General features: G+C 39.3%; 1 protein-coding gene across 1 annotated transcript in view; it reads right to left on the minus strand.

The window, feature by feature from the left end:
* stk32a (serine/threonine kinase 32A) overlaps nt 1-10,179 on the minus strand; it is a 53,669-nt gene that overhangs the window by 42,213 nt on the left and 1,277 nt on the right. The window lies entirely within an intron of this gene.

Here is a 10,179-nt window from a genome sequence, read left to right on the forward strand (position 1 = left end):
GGGGGGAGGTGGCGGGAGGAGGAGAGGAAAAAGCAGCCACAATAAAGAGTCATAGATTTACCATAAAACATTGTTACAAGAAGCGTTCCCAAAAGATAAAAATAGTACAGAACCGTTTTTGTTTTTTTTAGATGGGGGAACCCATGCTGGAACAATGTGTGTTGTCTAACAGCAGAAGGTTGTTTTTCTAACTTTCTGGATTGCTGCAATGTTGAAGACACGACTCATCAGCAATAAAAGAGGATGGTAAGTGCAAATTGAATTCATGTCAGCCTCGTGCTCCTCAGGCAGATCAACCTTTAGATGACAGCATAAAAGACCTCAGTACAAACGGTCTGACAAGAACAAACGGTTCAACAAAATTACCCATCAGTGTTTCAACCTCATGATCTCTGAAAAACACCACCTCAGGGGCTTCCCAGGGTCTCTGAGGGTAGATGCTGCTCTACTCTGTAGGACTTACAACAAGCAGAAGAAAAACACTCCTCACACTCACAATGAAGAGAGAGCACCTACACATTGGCTGAGTCATGCCTGAGGCAATGCTCATTATCCTGTCTTCAAGGCTAACAAGCTAAGAAAATATTTTATGATCGTTTACACAAGTGGCTATGATAGTTAGGAGACAGGTGAGACAGGTAACATAGTGTTCCTACTTGAACATGTTTTGAACAACCTTCATTTGACAGGATTATTTCTATTCTTTGTTTTAATTTGTGTGTTTAAGTCACACACTCTTTTTTATTTAATGTAAAAAGGACATTAAGGCTTACATTCATTACCAGTAATATATCTGACATTGTTATTATTGATAATAATAACAACAAATGCAAATTTGTAAAGGGAAGAAGAACAAAACTGATCCATGTTGCTTTCCAAGGAGCCCTGTATAGCTAAAAAAAAGTAAATACATCATCGGCATATTTAAAAAATATTATCATTATTATAGTTTCTTCCCATTGTTTTTGTCAATTGTCCGTATAGAGAAAACCATCTCTGTAAGTGATCAACAAACAGATTATCCTTTTTTACATTACATGAAGTGATGTGCAGAGTGTTACTCAGCATTTGTACATCTTTTATCAACATTGGCGGTAGGAAAATCTTTAATTATACCTCTATTTCTGCATCCACTCAGCAACATTATTCTGCTCAGGTGGCTCCTTGCCCTGCTTCTGTCTCTCTTTAGGGTTAACAGTTTTTCCATCAGGCTGGTGAGTATATTGCCATTTCATTAAAGCAGACCATTACACCTATTAAACATTCCTTATGTTAGTGTATAGTCTAAAGATTTGGCAGGGAAAAGTGAACAGTCTCCAACAGGGAAAGTGGCACAACATGTCACTTTATTTTTTAATTAGTTTTCTTGTATTATTTTCTGTGGTTCTTATTACATACTATATGTAGTATTTTCTTGCATATGCCTCAGTCCTATGTTAGTGTGTGAATGATGTTCTGGGTGGTAATGCAACTTGCGGTCATTCATCTATTCATCAACCCATCCATCTGTCGAGCACTGTCATGTACAACAAGCCTCTATCAGCATGTGGCCCACTGCATCGCCATTTGAGAAGCTGTTGCACAAATCATCATTGATTTTACATGTCGAGCGTCCCACCAGGGCCACACTTTTTCTTCCCCTCTCGAAACGATGAGCTAATTAGTTTCTCTCCCATTAGAAAGTAATTTATGCAAAAATAATATTACAAAAATTGCAGCAGCCAACATTTCCTGGCTTGCCTAAAGCGTTGCTCTGCATGCAACACAATGTCCTACGTCTGCAAGTTCAGATCTTCGTTGGATAACTGAACCGCCGCCCCTTCTTCCCTTCAACATGTTCCTGATCTAAAATAAACAGACTACAATTTCACTGAACACTTCCGCTAGTTTTTTTGGTTTTTCCACTGGGGTTTCTACTGGCAGATTCTCTGTAAGCACCGTCATCTTGGCTCAAACTCAATCTTCAGTGACAGGTTTCTTTTTGCCACGTTGGTGAACTCCCTTCCTCAGGGCCCTGGAGGTGGTGCTTTTCTGCGTTGGATGGATGGACATTGATTGAGCTGACTCAAAACTGTCTGCTAAGGCTCAGATAATGCTGAGACCACTTAACATCTGATTGCCAATGGCCTGTGTGAGTGTGGAAAGACTATCTGTTAGATGCCCGCCCTGAGGTGCATGGAGATACACATGCGCACACACTCACACAAAGTACTCTCCTTTTGTGTATTGATCATTCAATATTATGATGTATTATTACAAAACAACTTAAAATGGCAAAAGAAAAAAATCAACACAACATCTTGAATTTGAATGAGTCACTCAACCCTAAACACATAGATGCACAATCACACACACACACACCAACAAACAGTTCTCTACTGATGAATATCAGTTTTAGGGATGAAAGAAATTAGAGGAGGCCAGCCCTTCCCACTTAACATGTATAATACAGTACAGCTGAATGGATGGGACCAGCTGCAATGCTATCAATCACTCAGACAAGCAGCAAAGACTTAGCCACGCCTGCGGACACAGAGGTTCTCTAAAGTTTTTGGCAAAGTTTACATGTGTGGGTGTGTGTGTGCCATAAGGAGGGGGAAGCATACTGGGATGATACTGCATCTTTTGTTTTGAGTATATTTACAGTACCAGGATTACTTATGATTTAACTGAGCACTACAGGTGTTATATAACAGTTGTATAATCTGCTCAGTTAGAGACATATGGGGAAATGCATGCAAACCCAGTATATTACAAACGAGAGATAAAGAACCTACAAATGATGCATTGTTTATGAAATTACATTAAACACTAAAATATAATGATCTGGTTTTCCAATTTTTGTATTAGGTTTAATTTTAACACATATTGCTATATTTTTTGACATTGATTAATTCATTATTTTGTAGCAGTGTAAGTACTTTTAGTACATTTCTGTTTTCAGTTTTTCTTATAACCAAAATAAGGATAACTCAATAAATGAGTTAATATGAGATCACTAAGGGTGGTGATTGGTTTGGAAGTTTTAGCCACATAGGTATATACAAAAATGTATATGCAGAAATTACCTATTTCATGGACACCTATTCTAAATGTCAAAATCCTATCATTCTGGATTTTTTGAAGCAAAAAATGCAGCACGAGCCTCATAAATACAGAGCCGAAATTGCTTAAAAGCAACATATTCTGAGAGGAGGGGACTCCCATGGAGAGTCTACAAAGTCTTGAATCTAAAATTATATATCAAAGTGTTCCGCGCTGTCATTAGGTGTAAGGGGGAGAAATAACTGAGTTAAAATTGTATTGTATTGTTTGTGTGTGTGTGTGTGTGTGTGTGTGTGTGTGTGTGTAGGTGTTTGTGTGTGTGTGTGTGTCTGCACATGGAAATGAAAGCGAGTGTGGTGTTGGAAAATGATATGACACCCGAGTCTGGCACGGAGATAGGAAGCACAGATCAAACGGGTCTCATATTATCATCACATTCTGTTAAATATCAATGCAGTGCTTCACTTTGATACAGGATTTGTAGTTTTTTGGGAGCAACACAACTCTGACTGAGTTCATAGATGGTCAAAACATTCTTTCTGAATTAGCCAAAGTGTTCCTCCTCTGGTTCTGTGTAGTTGGACATGGGAAGTATTAATGAAACACAAATTTTGAAATGCTTGCACTACCATTAGTGAGAATGTTGTGAAAATATTGTCAAGGGAATAATCATGATAGACTAGTATAAACATTCATTAAGGGCAATAGTGTGACATCCAGCAAGCAAAAATGTGTGCGAATGTGATTCATGACCCCAAATTTGATGGCCAAAGCTTAAAACAAGGCAAGCTGAAAACTGTAAACCAAGACAAGAAAAACAAACCCTTCAGTGGTTTAAAGTGTGAGCTTGATAGCATTCTGTGTTTGCTGGATGGACTCCATTTTACTCTATCTATTAATCATTTGATTAACTCCCTTTGTCTCTCTTTCTCCCTCTCCCTCTGTTTCTCTCCCTCTTTCTCTCTCCCCCAGTCTACCTCAGCGTCTCTCCACCCGCTCTCTCTGTCTCACACCCACACACACACACACACGTACAGTGTAAATACCTCTAAACCAGCAAAGGTAGTAAAGGTGGTAAAGAATCCAAGAGCCTGCTGTCACAAGCATTTAGGGGACACAAACTGGACTTTAATTGCTCTTTTTCTTGGCAAAAAAGTCAACAGAAAACAGCAGTTTATATATATTTTTTAATTCCTCTAGTATTTAAAATATACAATGACGAGTTCTGTGGCTTTTATAAACCTAAATCTTCAACTTTATCATGTTTAACTTTCATCATTAAATACTTTTTTAGATCCATCTATCTATCAGTATAAAGTATTTACTATTGAATTATGTAATTATTTTACATTTTATTTAATCTTTACTAAAGATGTCCTAAGCCGATTGTAAGGACTGGTATCAGGGCCAATCCAGGATTATTTGTTATGGATAGGTATTGGCTAAAATAGTACAACAAAATGTGATCATTATTGGTAGCTACCCATTATTAAAGGACTCAGCAGGATCAAGTAAATACAATAAAATGATGAGGACATCCTTAATCTTTACCTTCAATTAAATGTTTTCAAAACTGTAATCTTTCTGTCTACTAACCTTTCTTTTAAGGTGTTAGTCCTCAACCTTCTTTTTGATCATTTTGATAATGTCTCGTGCTGCTGCTTATTGTTGGTCTGCACTGACCAAACATACTTCTCAGCCAAACTGATGCTGGTGCTTGATCTATCACTTTCTGTGTGCTTTTCACTTTGGAAAACCCACCTGTCACTGGGTTATAGGAAAAGCAAACTTTTTATCAACCGGTTAGTTTAATATTCACTGACAAAAAAACAACAACTAAATAGATGTTAATCTAAATATGCAAGGTATTAATTCATCATGCAGTACATAACTACTGGATGAATGATTGGGTTGGGGTTAAGGGACAACAAGTCCATCAAGTCAATCGATAGTACACCTGAGTCCTCCATGAAACCAGTTTAATCGAGTAGTAAACCGGCTCTCATGCTTGGCTGAGGTTTCCATGTTTTCTAATCCCACAAGCCTTTCCATCAGAAAGCCAAGGTGGTAAAAACTGAAAGGGCTCAGCCGTCATTGTCCAGAAGAAGTTGTTCTGTTCTCGTAAGCAAACAAGACTGACTGACCGCAATCTCTTACATGGTTGCTCGGGAACAAAGCTGCCATAAAGATGGTCATGGTTATACATTCTAGTAGTTTCTGATTACTGTACTGTGCACTTACTGCCATCCAGCAGCCTGTTGTATAAGCCAGCTACCTTTTTCTTAAGATCTGATGACAGACGCTGAAGCTTGTTTTATAAGTCGTAAAAAGTCCTATATATTATATACAAACTCACACACAAAGTCAACAACTAAGTATTTTTATTTACCGCTTCAGCGATTGACTATCTGCATAAGTGCACATTATTACACTTAATAATGATTTGTATTGCTGTACGTACTATTTGTAAGATATTATAGCTGCAAATCAGCTTCATCCCTCTGGTACTGACTGACCTTGTGTTAATTGAACTTTCTATTTTATGTTATTTCAGCAACATCTCCACTCTATTTAGAGTGTAAATTGGTCTCCTATGACAACAAAACCCCCATTTCTTCTAAAAACAAGCACACAGTCTCTTTCTCTGACATGGCACCAGAGTATTTAGAAGGTGTTTGAATATGAATTAAGTTTCCACTGGCCTGCTGCCACTGCTGTCAAAATGAATTAGAAATGGTACTCATTAAGTTGTTTGTCACAGGTGCTCTAGGCAGTGGGTCACCCAAGTTGCCATCAATATGACAACATATATGTATGACTAATGTGATTTAAAGGAAACTCTTTTATGTTGAAGCTGTGCAATGGCGATGAAAGTTTTATGTTGGAAATATAACTGGAAACTATCTTTTGAAGTTATGAGGTAGGAAAACATCACAGCCATCACAGCGGAGCAGCTGTGCCCAAGTGATTCAATTTAACATTTCGGTGTTGCTCACTCAATCGTTGCAGTAAGTATTACCCGATAAACAATTAACAGCTAGACCAACAGCATGTGGTGGCATACATGTTTGCACAACTGCAGCATGGGTAGATGCATGAGGTTAAACTTTCATGACCTTAATGTCAGGTCTACATAGAAAGCATTTCATTTTTCAGTTGTCTGTTTCACATGCATGACGGAACAAATGTGCTTCTATTTTAATAAATTCAGCTGTCTACACAGGCCACATACTTGCGTTGCATACTTGCGTTTTTAAAGGCTTCAAGTCTATTTTCTTCCTTTTCCAAGTTGCCGTTTACTGCTTACCTGTGATAATACAGTGATTGTGTCTTTCCAAAACATTGGTGATCTACGCTCAATACTGTTCCTGAAGGCATCCTACGTAGACACATGCTAAGCGTTGAAGCTGCTGATGCTTCTCTGCTGACGTGCTGCTCATGCTACTCATGCTGTTATAACTAAGAAGTTATATAAACCACATAATAATTGTAAAAAAAATCAGCCAACCAGTATTTCTTTTACTCACTGGTCTTTTTCATTTTTTTCATTTTGATATCAGCATTACTTTGTTTACTGTCTCCATCTTTTTTTTTTTTGCATCTGCAATGGGCTGAGCACAGACAGACAGCAACAATACAGACATAACAAGTTCTCCAGCATCCATTTGCAGCTGTTGCTTGCTTCCTTGACCAGCATATGGGTAGAGAGCAGAGAACAGCAGTCAGACAGTAGATTAGCACCTGTACATTATGTTGAAATGGTGCTTTTCCTTAGCCTTGCTGGCACCTTGCTATCATCTGGTTTCTCTCTCGCTTGCTTGTTCTTGCTTGTCCTTTAGTTGTTCCCCTTTATCCTCCTCCTCCTCCTCACTGTGTCTAATTCTGTCATTCTTTCTCTCAGTGTCTATATCTGCTCCGCCACACATGCAATTCAATGTGACCTCTTCGTGGCCTCCAGGCAGCCAGTCTGATGGGAGAGCATCCTGCATGGAGCTTTTAGAGGCACCGGCACCCCAGGCCACTTCAGTAATGGAAGTCTCCAGAAACCACAGGGGCTCAGAAGCTAATGGTAATGTGTCCTTACAAAAAGACTTCATTTCTCTCTTTCTGAGGTAACAGTTGTGACATGAAAGGCAACGTGGTACATTCAAATACTACAAAAACTGCTACAAAGTTTCTGATTTTTACAGAAGGGGAATGTTTTAGACACACAAATTGTTCCTGTTTAGACTTAAGTAGATTATGGCTCTTAAATCAAATAAGACAGGTGTTCATACAGCAAAATTCAGCAAAAGAAATCCAGATTTGTCATTACTTTACAGTAAGTGCCTTAATAAAGAATTATTTCCCTTCTTTAAGAGTAATGGAAATATTGGCAATATTCCCAAATGTATCCCCTCTCTGAAAGAATAACACTTGCACCCATTCATTAAATCTTGATATATATTCATATAATGATATTGGGCTCCTTAAGAAGGACTTGTTCTTTCCCCTCAGTAACCCATCTTCCATAACCTGAACACATTTTACTAAGTAAATGAACTAAACCACCTGAATATAAACTGTAGAGTCTCAGTAATAAAATCACAAATCAAGACTTTGTTGTTCAACGCATGATTTTGCGATTACGGTGAGGAGACATCCATGCTACCCATACACACACATTTCCACACACACACCATCTGACCACAGCCCCTCACTGAAACGGACACAGCCGCTCAGACTGTGACACGATGGATCGATGCCGACAGCCCTCCGACCTTCCTCCTGCCCCATCTCCCAACACCTCCTTTGACTGACAGCTCCCATCAGTCTGTGTCTAATGCTCCCTGGGCACACATGCATGAATGCAGAAATACACGCACAAACACATCCCTTACAAAAAAAACACATGGGAAATGAATGATCTCACATGTAAAATATACAGCAAAACAAAAGTAGGCTAAAAGTGAGCATATTTTAAAAGAACTACTTTTTGTTTTAGTACTTGACCACCCCTGATTGTATGATCTTTCATTTCATCAGGTCACCTTGACATCAGGGCAAATACTTGACATGCTGACATGCTACTTTCCAGTGTTCGACAATGCCTGCGGTGCTAAAAGTAAAATGAGGATGTGATGTGCACATTTTGCAGGTACTCAAGGATACAGTGTGGACCGTAGGTGCCAGCAGATCTTACTATTGCTTAGTTGTAGTATTATAGTCTGGAGTTAGGCTTTTTTTTGCTCATGCTATTCATTCAAAATGTACACTACAAGCAGACTGTAGTGCCTGTACGATGCAACATATCTGGTGTACTAGACCTTTTATATTGGGACGCTTGGAGGATGTTGTTTTTGTAAAACTTGTCTTTGTGAGACATTATGTAATTTCTGTTTGGTTTTCTGAGGAGAAAATAAATTCACATGAATGGAGAATAACACAGTGATGTCTTCTCCTGCATTGAAATGTATTGCATTAGTAAGATTACGTAATAACTGAGCAAAAGACGGACTCCCTAAAGCAAGTGGAGCTTTTACTCCAAAGTGTTTCAGACATTTGTTAATGTACTTCTTCTTTCCTGTGACAGTTATGCATTTATTTTTTTCACATTAGCATGTTACATCATAGCAGTATTTGTTGGAGAGTTTAGACATGGGACATGTCATGGAATGAAGGACCTAACAGATCTTACAGTTTCTTAATCCTACCCATTTTTTGTGAGGAACAAGAAAAAAAGGTTCAGTACAGTATGGAAATATATAAAATTGTAGTCCAAAACTGTTTTACCAGATGGCAATTCTTTAATATAAAAATAAGTCAACCTCTTCACAAAGAACATGTCTTGCTTTCAATTGACGCCCCCAGAAATGTGATACTCACACAGAACACATTACACAGCTTGTGATCAACACATCCATCACCAAACACCCTAAACAGCAAGCAGGTAGTTTCAAGAAGTTCTTCCTCTGTGACATTTTCCTCCATCAACAAACAAATCAACTGCAAAATCCATAGTTAAAGAGGCAGCAAGACTGAAAGCTGGATACAGCAGCATCTGATGCTGGTTGCCGTCTCTCCCTCTCTCTGTGCGTCTCTGATAAGAGCATGAGTGTATCTCTGGCCTTTGAGTCAAAGCAGTACAGTGCCAATAAGGGCTCCCCTTACACAGTGGGAGTTAGTGCAGCGCAGGCACATCGTGCTGCCCTACCAGTGCTGGCACATCAATACACTGACCGTACCACACACTTAAACCCAGAGGTTAAGATTCTTCAAAGTCAGTTTTCCTTATTCTACATAATAGTTTGCATGGAGGGAAAATAACTAGTTTAGATATGTTGTGTTTTTTTGCCTGTCTTCCAAGTGCGTTGTTGCTTGGCTGGAGGTCATGCCCAGTAGCAAACGCGGTGACAGCAAGAGGAACTAAAAGGAAGTGAAGCAGGTGGCGAAAGAAGAAAATAAGAGCAGAGGACGAAGGAAAGGGGAAGGTGAGAGAAGACAAGGACAGGGTGAATGGAAAAAGAGGACAGCGGAGGGAGATGAGACGGGACAAAAGAAAAATAAAGCCTGGGTTTCTGCATGTAGCTGGCTCAGTGCGGTTCATATGCCTGCAGGTAATCTCTCCCCGTCTCTGACCTTGAGCGCTTACCTCAGGACAATCATAACTTACGCCAACTCAACACAGTGAGAGAGAGAGAGAGAGTGGGCACAGCGCTGACCCAAGCACATCTCTAGAGGAAATCACCCCCACTCGGGAGGGGGGGTTTACGCTGCCAAAAGCATTAACTTCCAATGGTTTTTTTTTTTTGTCCAACACAGCATGCAATCAAGCAAGAAAGCAAGCACTGGCATTGTTTGTCTGATGAGTCTGTACACTGCACCTCTCTCTATTCCTCTGTTGTTTCTTTCTCTACCTCCTCTCTGCCTTGCTGTCCTTTCCTCTCCTCTCCTCTTTTGACTGTGCTTTTAGCTTCTTCTCATTCATTCCTACCATGGGGGGATTTAGTGTTGTTCCCCTCAATTTCGTAATTAGTAAAAGACAGCTATTGACTCTGCCAGAGTAGCTTTCAAAAAGATATGAAATTAAAATGGGAGAAAGGGGAAGTAGGTGAAGAGAGGATAGAAAAGTGGGACAGAGGACAAAGGGTAGAT

Source organism: Morone saxatilis, unplaced genomic scaffold (assembly GCF_004916995.1).
Source record: "Morone saxatilis isolate NCDOM2014 unplaced genomic scaffold, NCSU_SB_2.0 Contig20, whole genome shotgun sequence".
In the NCBI taxonomy this organism is placed as follows: Eukaryota; Metazoa; Chordata; class Actinopteri; family Moronidae; genus Morone; species Morone saxatilis.